Here is a 9961-nt window from a genome sequence, read left to right as displayed (position 1 = left end):
TTTTCTCTTCTGATTGCTTTGATGGCTTCCTTGGCTGTTAGTGCTGTTTATCATGGTTTATAAAGCTCAGCCTTGCACTTAAGAGTGTATTTAACACTTAGGAAGAAATTTGGATTGAACGATAATACCAAACTGAAGCTTAAAGAATCTAAAGGAATTATGTTAGAAGTGCTTAGACATCCCTAAAATTTTTACTAATTTGATATCTGAGGTAAAGTAATGCAGCATGTTTTCAAGTTTATGTGACTGCTTCCTTGAAGGAGTTATTTTCACAATTAAAACTATAGCCAATATTTCTTAATACTTTTTTTTTTAAATGGCTACCTCTACTCCAGTTCCTGCTTATCTGCAGTTCATCAAATGTGCCAAGTCTTTTGTGCTTTAGAGTTCACAGATGGAATCGAATTCTGCTTTTATGTCAGTGATAAATTGCTAATGAATCCTACATAAGCAGTCTGAAGAGAGATGGTGACCATCTTAGACTTTTCACTTCTAGGCATGAACATTAATATTCAGTATGATCAAAGATCTCAGTTAAATTAAAGACTATTTGATTTTAGTTTAAGTCAGAAAACTGCCCCTATATTTATGTTCAATATTGTCACTGGTTTGAATCTTTTCTTAACTAGATTATATGCTACTCTTAAATTTCTCCTCCTTATGAGCCATGGGTTCCTTACACAAACGCTTTATTAAAAACAGATGTCATTAAATTTAACAGAAGAGACTTACTGTCTATATTTGCAATTTATCAGGTGGGTAACTAGATCTAAACTTGTTACTCCAGCACAATAAATTGGAGGACGATTGATAGAAGACTGCATTTATAAGATTTTTTTTTTTTTTCACTGTAGCTTTTAACAAATTACAGAAGTCACAGTAATTTAAAAGTATCCTTGGAAAGCTAGAGTCCAGTTTGAATGTGTAGAAGGAATTAACTATCTGAGCTTTATCTGTGGGCTCTTGTATAATTGCCATCAGGCTTTGCTCTGGTGAAGGGATTCCCTGCCACTTGTCTTCCCTGAGCTTTGGGTAGTGTATCTGTGATGAATTTGACTGCAGTCCATGAACTCAGTGCCTGAATTTCAAAGACAGTGCCTTTGCTTCACTAGGAAGAGGGATGCTGCAATGGTTGTTGCAGCCAAGTTGCAAGCACTTTCCTGTTGTCTCTAGGATTGGGAATGCTAGTTTCTTTTAAGTATATACCTGTCTCTAGAAGCTCCATGTCTTTCTTGAACTGGGGAGACCAAAACTGGACACAGTACTCCAGATGTGGCCTTTCCAGGGTAGAATAGATAGGAGGAGAACCTCTGTTGACCTAATGGTCATGATTATTTAATGTACGTCAGAATATCATTGTCCTTCTTGGCCACAAGGACACAGTGCTGCTCAGTGCCAACCTATTGTCCACAAGGACATCCCTGACCTTCTCTGCAGAGCTGCTTTGCAGCAGATCAGCCCTAACCTGTACTGATGCACGTGGTCATTCCTCTTTGGGTGTAGGACTGTATACTTGCCCTTGTGGATCCTCATCATGTTCCTTTCTGCCCAGCTCTCCAGTCTGTACAAGTCTTGCTGAATTGGCAGCACAGCCTTCTGGTGTGTCAGCCACTCCTCCCAGTTCTGTATCATCAGTAAACTTGCAGAGAGTGCGCTCTATCCCTTCATCCTGGTCGCTGATGAAGATGTTAAAGAAGATTGGACCCAGTACCAACCCCTTGGTGACACTGATAGCTATCAGTCAGTGACTAGACCCTGCACTGCTGATCGCTGTTCATTAATGATAAAAACTTGCTGATTCTAGGTTAGGGTTTAGGCATGTTAGATTACATAACCACAGTCAAATAAAGCCTGGGGATTTACATAATGCCAGCATCATTAGGTGATTCTGAGTAAATCAAGGTAATATTTGCAGCCAGGTACAAAGAAGAGTGCTGCAGGGGAATGTAGCAAAAAGCACCACCTTCCCTCTGAGCACAACATGGAGAGTTTAACCATTTTAATATTTTTCTTTGTGATTTGATGTATTAGAAATTCACTTTGACAGGGCTATCGGATAAGATCACATCACTTCGGTGATATTGGAAGCTAAGAGCTTTGTTTTTCTGTGGCTGTCATTTTTGAAGAGAGAAGAAGCAAAAGTTAACCTCAGTTTACCTTTGATTCCTTTATCCTTTTAAAATACAATGGTGTCCTCTAGTATTACTCCACAGATCTGTTTTAGAAAAATGGATCTTTTTCATCTAATTTTTCTCAGAAAACAAATCTGTGTAAAGTCATAAAATCTCCATAATTTCATGTTGAAATATGTAAGATAAGGAGAAAAACATTGTGAAACTGCGACAATAATATCACTCTATATTTGCTACATATGTGGTTTCTATTTTATACTGGTACAAACACACTCATAGTTGATCAGATAGTAAGAACTGCTAACCATATAAAAACAAAATAAAACAACAGCAAAATAACCCACAATGTGAACAGCCCCAAATACATTAAAATACTTTCCCCCCCCCACTCAGGTAGATTTCCCTATTTTTTACTGATTATTCAAGAATGACATGTTAATACATTCCATCCATTCTCAAAAAAACCATGTGTTCACATGAAATTAGAAGTAGTATTTTTCTGCCTAAACACGTTGTGTGGAATTCTGAAATTTTGGATTTGCAGAAGCAGCCTTGCTTGAGGGGAGGGCAAGGAGACAAAGTTTATATGATGTTCTAGAACAGGTAACGGTCAGAACTCCAGCTTGTGAAAACATATTCTGTTCTGATTGGGCATTAAGTCTATTTTAATGGTCCCTGCAATCTCTGCAGACAAGTAGGTACCCAAATGTTCTTAATGTAAAATGCAACCTATGTGCCACTCTTAACCCAGTCATCATTCTGGCTGATGGGTCTGTACTGTCCCCTGGTTAAAAGTAATTTACTTCTGTCCAAGTTCCTGCTCCTCTGCAGTCTCTGTTTGTCCTTGACTGCTCAGCATGTTCTTCCTGCCTCTCTTTGCCTATAAGATCTGCAAATAGTATTTCCCTATTAAACAGTCTCTTATGTCAAAATATATTACTTTTACCTGACATGACTGACCAGTGTGGAAAGGGGACATAGAATTGCCCAAACAATGAAAAAAAATCACGATTAGAATAGATTAGAAAGATCTCTTGAATTAAACTTCTCTTCTAACAATGCTATCATATTATGAGAAAGAGATTGAGTACCATTAAAATCAGTCCTTTCTGTCCTTTACTCCCTCCAGTAAGTTAATTGTTATACTGACTAAAAAAACCCCACACTTTGTAGCTTTCACCCCAAATTTATTTTCAGCTGTTTTTTTGCTTACATGTTCTTACGCCACCTTGAACTTGGAAAAATAAATGATCTTGGTATTTGTTTCCCAAGACATATACTTATGGATTCTATGGTATGCTTACTGTGGACTTGGATACACTTGGTACTCTTGGATAGCAATTGGACTTCCTCATTTTGTTTTGTTAGCTTTAACGTCTCAGAATATGTGAGATTATTATTACTGCTTTTATCTTTGTGTCCCATATGAGGATTGAGTGTATGCAACAGAGTCCCTGATACGGTTTCCTTCATTAATTGTAACAAGCTTTTCTGAGCTAACGCCTTTGGAGTTACGATCTGTAGTCTTGATAATTAAAACAGCATTTTGCAGGGTCCACAAATTCCATCTCTGCTGAGGAGTAGGCCTGTAGAACTTTGCAGAATGTATAGTTCTGATAAACTCCTGCAGCAGACTTTGTGCTAAGCCTTAGTTGTGATGAACCATTGTATGAGTGCTTTGAAGGTGACTGAATAAACCATGTGGAATTTGAACTGTGCTCCAGAGAGATGAGATCTAATGGAGTGTACAAAATTGCTTGTTAGATATATGCAAATTGTGACCCAGCCTTCCAGAAATGGAACAGAAAAGGTGATAGCATTAGCTGAATAAGTGTTTATTATGAGAGTTAGGTGTAGTTCCAATAGTGTTAACTTGTAGTTATTATTTTAGGAAAATTATTACCAGTTGTTTCTGCCTTTTTGTGTGTGTGTGCGCGTAGCAGTGAACTATATCTTTGGTTGCAATATAGAACTAATTCAGATGGTTGGAGGGATTGAATACAGAGTGCCAAGCCACTCTCCACCCTATTTGAAAAATCATGGATCCCAGATGAAGTACCCAGTGTCTGGAAAAAGGGAAATATTATTCCCATTTTTAAGAAAGGAAGAAAGGAAGAGTCATGGAACTACAGGTCTATGAGCCTGACCTCTTGCCTGAGATCATGGAACAGGTCCTCCCGAGAGATATGTTAAGGCACATGGGTGCTGAGGAGGTGACCAGATGTGGCCAGTAATGGCTTCACCAAGTTCAGATCATGCTTGACTGATCTGGTGGCCTTTTATGACGGAGTGATGGTGTCAGTACAAAAATGAAGGCCGACTGATAGTGTCTACATGGATTTCTGCACACTGCTTGCTTATCTCTGTATTGAAGAGAGGTGGATTTGAAGAATGGACTATTTGACGGATTTGGATGGCTGTAGCCAGTGTAGCTGCCAAAAAGCAGCTTGTGCCTGTATCCACCACCAAGAATGTCATCTGTTTGTGGGCTGGTGTGGCTCAGTTCTGTGACTGGGATTCTGCTTTGGAAGGAGACTGTTGCTAGCGAAGAATAATATCTTGTATCAATCCGTTGCTACCACAATTATCCCTCGACACAGTTATTTGCTGTTAAGCCATGTTGCTTGTTGTCTCTTCGTGGAGATCAATACCCGAGGAGAAACAAGGCAGACAAGTTCCAAAAGATACAAGTAAATTCCAATTCCTATGTAATCTTAATTTTTATTCCAAAACTGTATTTCTTTGCTAATGTTATATTTGGGAATGTCTGACATGAGCTGAAGATATAAAATCATAATCAAAACTTTTGATTTTTCACTTTGACCCAAGATATTTCAATTTAATCTTTAAGATTGAATTCTCCTTCAGTAGGCTGGAGTCTCCCATTAACTTACAGATTCTTTCCTTCATTCAATTTCCTCAATTTTAATTGAACTGGTTTCTTTTATAAGAACAAAAATAGATCTTGATTTATGGGAAATTTTATTCAACGAGGAGTTCATGTTCCCATTGTCCTTTCCTGCCACCAGCAATTCCATTGAGTGTCAGTGGTTGGTAAATGAAAATGATAATTTGGGTGCCTTATGGTAGTGGCATGTAAAAGTAGTCAGGTATTGCTTAAAGTTGTTGTAAAATTATGCAAGTTCGAGCATAAAACTTACAGAATTATTTTAATGAACTTAATTAATATTAAAAACAAGATCCACATTTGCATTCTTTCTTTTTGTATGTAAGTATGCAAAACATAATACGATGACGATGATAAACTATAATTGTGAAAGGTCATCTAGAGGAAGAATGGAATAAAATTTTCCCTGTCTGTGAAAACATCTGCAGATCTAAAAGTAGAATGAGGGGGAAGAGAGTGAAATGAACTAGAAATTCTGTCAGGGGCATGGGCTGCTTACAAATAAGTATGAAATTTCTAAAAAAAACCTGTTTAATAATGTACAACAAGTGAAGTGGATAACTGGAACTCATGATCATTGATGCAGGATATATTAATTAGGGATACTAATATCAACTCTTTATTGGAAGTGATAATACAAAACACCAGCATGCACTCCTTTCAGACCCTGAAACTGCACTGAGCCTGTATTTCAGTTGAATATGTTCGTGCTGGGGTGGTGAATTTGTTTCAAAACCATCCACTTTGTGGCAGAATGCTGTACGAGCAGCTTGGCTCTTAAAACTACTGCTAGTTCATCTTTGGTAATTTCAGATGCGAATACTCTGATGCTAGTCTTACACAGCAAGAACAAGAACAGCCTGGAGATGACAATGCCCCACATAATGTGCCAGATGTTTGAGGTATCTAATTTGTGCTTAGTATAGCCCAGCTGGGGGAAACGTATCCTTATTGTTAGGCTTAATTTCTTCACTTTTGCTTTTCCTTCAATCAAATGTTCACTGTAGTGCCTTGTTTGGCTCAAATCCCACCCAAAACTGGGAAGAAGATATTCCATTTCATTTCCAAATACTGCAAAACTAATAATCTGAGGCAAGAAATTTGCTTGAGTATTCTTGTGTAAATCAAGTGGGCAATGCTAAAACTCTAGGAAACTCTAAAATACGAGGATATCAAGTCTCAAACCTGTTTGTTCACTGAAGGCTCAGCCGCAAGCTATGCTGAGCATCTGCCATTTCCCCTGAGTGTGACTGTCAACATCTCATGGAAATGCAGACTGAGCTGTCACTCTTGTTGGGATTTTGCTCAGGTTTATCATTCATTCTTGTAATTAGGATCTTTTTGATTCCTCTGAGAGTGCATAATTGATAGGATGTTAGCAGAGTATTTGTGATGGATGTGTATTTTGGCCAACTTACTAGATTTCTTTTTTTCTTCTTACAGAGATAATAAACAGCTATATACTATCACTACACAGTGCCATTATTTTCTTTCATTTTCTGTTTTCTGTGAGAATCAGAGATCAATACAAATCCAATCTACATCTTGAAACATATTTAATGTTAGTAAACCAATTGAGTTGCTTATATCACCATGATTATTGTACTCCTTTTTAACTTATTTTGATAAAGTAAATCTAACTACATCTACTAAATTCTCTCATATAGATTGAACGTTGAACGCTGAATATCGCTTTTTTCCCCAGTTCATTATAACTTGATCACATGGATTAGTTTCATCTTGTTTATTCAAATTTAGAGGAAGAATTATAAACACACTGTTATTTACAAGTGAATGCAAGTTATCTCATAAAGTTTTTCATCCCACCTTTGGGATGATGGCATAGATAGAGAGCCTTTGTCAGTGAAGGTGATGGGTTAATTGTGGGTAAGCTCCCTGATGCAGTGCAGTATGTCCTGGGTTCCTCCCCTCATCTAGTGCTTCTTCCTTGTCCTTCATGAAGTGTAGTATGTACTGAGCCTGAAATGGTCTAGAGCCAACTGAGGCTGTGAAGGTAGACAAGCATATTTTGTACCCTTAAATCCTCCTGCAGAATTGGCTTACACATCAGAGCCTGCTCAACACAGGTGCAATAGGATTGTTGAAGCCATGTAACACAGGTTGAGCAATTTCTTTATACGGTGGTCTCAGTTATGTGTCTGCCAGGACCTTGATTGATGACAAACTTCTTCAGAAGCATTAGCTAAATCATGAGTCAAAGTATTTTAGGGGAGAGTAAGATAATGAATAGTGAAGTGGACCTACAGCAAATGTGGGCTGCTCTTGGGAGTATGCTATCCAGCCTTCTGTGGTGATCTGCTAATAATACATTCTTGCATGCAGTATTTTCATAACAGTGGTCAATCAGATTGTTTTTCTTGATGGATCTTTCTGTAAAAATAAAAAATATGTAAATTAAAAGGATTATTTGTGTACACACTTTTCCTAAGGCATATTGTGATTTCATAGCACAGAGTTTCTGGACAGCTTAGAAAATGCACTGTATTTGGACACAATGGACTTGTGGTATTCTGTAGAGTACTAATGTATAGACATACTGACTGCCACATGGAGAATATGGCTACTTGCTTGTACAGAGGTTTGTGTGGAGCAGATCTCTGTGGATTGGCTTCTCTGGAGCAAAGGAGACTGCAGCATTAGGGGAGGCATACTTGTGAAGCTCCCATATCTGATGGATGGATTTTAAATAAAAAATATGCGTTCTCTTGCGTTACTTGATGTGTTCCAAGGGGGCTGCTATGTCTGTAGTGACTATTTCAATGCAGTTATGTTTTTTCCTAATCTCAGTGTGTCAGTACCTCCCACACAGTGTCCCCCCTTAGACAGTATATGAAAAGCTGTCAGCCTTTAAGTGCCCATCTTGAGAATGTACAAAGACAGCTGTTATTTGACAGTGGGTTCAAAATCTCCAAGCAACTGTCTCCTTTTCACTGTACTACTTTAGATAAGTAAGCAAACACCTGTTTTTCGTATATATACGTCCATGTGAAATTCTTGCATTTAGTTATCCTGAACTGCTTTTTGTAAGGAATAGGAATCAATTGCTAATTGTATAATTATAAGTGATAAATAGATATTAAAAAAAAAAAAAAAAGAAGATACATTAATTTATTGATTTATTGTTCCAGGCTATACTCAGTCAGCTGTCATTTATTTGAATTCAAGCTTACATTGGTGGTTTACATGGGTGGTGGCTTAGTGACTAGGACACCATTCATCTTTCGTTGTTTGATTCTTAAGCAATCAGTCCAATAACGACAAGTAGGATGGTTTTTTTTATTTGTGTTACAAACCTGTCAAGTAAAGGGATATTTTTCTAAGCAATTGCTCCCTAGGAGGAGGAATAAGGCAGCAAAAAGGCATTCAGTCTGACCTTGTGCTATTGAGTCAGGGCAATATGCTGCAGAAAAAAACTGTCAGCAACTTATTGTGGGAAATCCTTGTTGGTCCTTGGAGCATCATCCCAGTGAAAATCTGTACCAAACAGATAACTTGCTTTCTAATCTCTCTGTCTGGTTTATTTGTATCTGTGGCCTTATAGAAGATGTATTACACCTGACAAGACTGAAAGCACGTGTTGTGTGTGTAAAAAGATGTATCCACCAGCCATTCCTCTAATACACAAGCCAGAACTAGAGCACAAGAGAAAGTATTTGTGTTTCTGCACTTGGTGACTGAGCCATGTGTTTCTCCTTGATTCACTGCTCTGGTCCTGTATTACACCTGGCTGAGGATCATCTCCAGCTACCCTGGAATGACCTGCATGTGGTGCCTCCAGAAGAGTTTGGTACTTGAGTGCCTGTTACCTCTGCTTGTAATTTCTATTGCTGCTGCAAAGCAATATACTGGTGAGGGCAACCAGATTAACTGCAGGATCCTGAGTGTTAGGCAACAAATGTTTATAAGCCTTTATTACTTCAGCAAATGTTTCTATTTGTTCCAAATGGTCCTTTTTTTTTTTTTTTTTTTTTTTTTTTTTTTTTTTTTTTTTTTTTTTTTTTCTCCTTTCTTTCTCTCTAATGATTTCCCACTCCCTATCCTACTTTTTGCTCCTTCTCCCTGGGCTTTGACAAACATATGTTAGCAATGCTCAACTCCAGTACCATGTTAAATCTGCCATCTGAGCAGGTGAAGGGGGATTTTAACTGTACAAATTTTCAACTTTGAGGAATTAAACTGCTTGATAATACATGTTGGAGGCGTTCTGATTTTTTTTGTGTGTTTGAATGATGTTTGTAAAGATGGTTATGTTTACACAGATGTAGATCTTGGGGAAAAAAATACCTTGTTTGTCTAACTGGTTATGTAGACAGCCATATGATAGGCAAAAATGTTAAATCTGGGAAGACATAGTACTATTTTAGGTCTGCAAGTTTTCATAAAATATCCTGAGGCTGTTCTACAGGAGAACTGAGAGTTGTATTTTCCTACAGAACCACTTTTCCCCCAAAGTTATTAACCCAGTGCTGTTCAAAGCAATTAGGAACTGTGCAAATGACTTTTCTTTGCCACTTCTCCACCACTCTTCACTTCCAAAGTATGCAGGGTCAATTATCAATACCAGGGTATAAAGTTAAAAACACTGTTGTGCTCTGATGAATCAGGGATTCATCAGGGATTTTAAGGGTCACAATCTGTTGCACATAAAGCACAACTGACCTCCAGTACATAAATATTTGGTTTAGTATTTAGGGTGAACCAGGACAGATTGATCACTGCTCTGGAAATGAGGTGACAAACTTGACAGAAGACCAAGAAGATTTTTTTGCAATGAGAAGTTGGCAATTTGCTTTTCATTACTTACACTTGCTCAAAGATGCTGATTCTTTTACATTTCTTACTCAGATATTTTCTCCACAATTATAAGACCTTGAATGTTCCTTAATATTTTGAGGATGAG

Source organism: Lagopus muta, chromosome 7, assembly GCF_023343835.1.
Source record: "Lagopus muta isolate bLagMut1 chromosome 7, bLagMut1 primary, whole genome shotgun sequence".
Classification (NCBI taxonomy): domain Eukaryota; kingdom Metazoa; phylum Chordata; class Aves; order Galliformes; family Phasianidae; genus Lagopus; species Lagopus muta.
The sequence above is the reverse complement of the archived record's forward strand: the minus strand, read 5'-3'. Positions refer to the sequence as shown.